The following is a 1,938-nucleotide window of genomic DNA, read 5'->3' on the forward strand; positions in this document are numbered from 1 at the left end:
ACTGTCTTAGAAAAATTATATGTTACATATATGTTTTGACAATTTAACGATGCAATTAAATAAAACAACAAAATTCAGCAAATACTTATATATCGTGTAGTATACCTATAGTGGTATATTATTTCATTTTTGTTTTGTATACCTATTAGTGCACAGTGCACTCTGCACACACGTTCAAATCGTAGTGCACACGTCTTGTACACTCATGGTGCTCATAAAAATAGGGTCTGTGCAGGGGCGGATTTAGGCATGTGAATGCATTTTGGGCCCCCTAACACATAAATAAGAAAATATATTTTTTTACTTATTAAATAACATTTATGATCATGTTTAGTATACTACTATAGTAGTAACAATTATAACTACTTATTAAATAATAAACAATTATAAAAACAATCAAATCAAGTATAACTATAGTATAAGTAATATCATCATAAGCGCAACTAGGGGGGCTGGGGGGGCTTAGCCCCTCCAAATAAATTAATCAATTGATTCTTAAAATATTAATAAACTTTTAAAAATGCAGCTGTATTTATTTATTTATTTTTTTTTTGGAAAGTTTTTAAAGTTTAAAATTATTTTATATTGCCTACCTTTCTATAAATAGTGCCTAATATACCAGAGTCCTATACTTGACATATTTCATCTTTTCTATGATACAAGTTTTTATCGTTCGTATTATGTACGCACTGGTTAATTGGCGATTATCACTGAAAATCTGTTACGACTTACGGGTACACTGTATATAGCGAATAAATACGTACTTAAGATCTACAATGGAGCAAGATAGATTTTGTAATTTATCGATATTAAATATTGAAAAAGATATAGAAATTGATCCCGAGGTCATTTTGGAACAATTCACAGCCATCAACAAAAGAAAAATGAATCTTATATAATATGTCAAATGTCAATAATTATTTCACGATGCATATAAAATATATCATTAAAAGTAAATGTTGGTATTAATGGTGTTTAAATTTTAAGATGGCGTTGGGGGGGCATAGCCCCCCACGGGTTACTTTTGGTATAATATTGAGGTGGGGCTATAGCCCTCCCCTAAGATTTTGTGCAAGTTGCGCCACTGAATATCATCATAATATTAGGTGTAGGTAATTAAATAAAGAATAATAAAAGTAATAACGTCAGGTAATCAAAATTAAATGCCTGGAACTTTTCTTAATTTCATTTGTACAAACTTATCAACAACGTTTTGAAAATCAACACCGATTAAGGATGGCATAAAAACCTATACATTATCTAGATTCTTAGACACCGTTCATTGTCAACAAACGTGAATACATCTATTAAATTACAGTTAGTAAAATTACATTTTTTAAATGTCCAAATAATGTTCAATATTATTTAATTACATAATTATTAATACAAAATATTATGCGTATTTAATATATAAATAAAATATTTTTTCTGTATCCTAATTCAAATATCATAACATTGGTGGGGCCCTGCATTTGTGGGTGCCCCTGGGCTGCAGCCCACTCAGCCCTCCCCAAAAATCCGGCCCTGGGCCTGCTTAACCTATCGATATTGGACCATGAAGTCGGGTCGACCTGCGTGCGCCTCGTGCTCTCGATTCGCGCGACCCACGAAATCATCGGCGGCGGTGTAATACCTCGACGGGGGGAGGGGACGCGTGCGGGCCACGGGAGAAAAACACGATCCTCGGGCCGCCGTGCTCCTGTGCGGACGACGACGACGATAATAATAATAATATAACCTTGGCCCATTTCGCACGGCCGAGACCGTGTTGTCGGTCGAGGGGGGAAATTCGGTCGTCCGTGAGACTGCGGGTCGTGTACCCGTTTGACGGCGGCTGACCGCTACGCGGCGCTCCGGTCGTCCGTATCGATCTGCTGGGGGGGGAGGGTGAGGGGGACCTTCCACTCCATACCAACACAAGCATTCCCACCGAGCGGC

This window comes from Diuraphis noxia, unplaced genomic scaffold (assembly GCF_037042655.1).
Source record: "Diuraphis noxia isolate RWA-SAM2 unplaced genomic scaffold, SU_Dnox_SAM2 contig0004, whole genome shotgun sequence".
Taxonomy (NCBI): Eukaryota; Metazoa; Arthropoda; class Insecta; order Hemiptera; family Aphididae; genus Diuraphis; species Diuraphis noxia.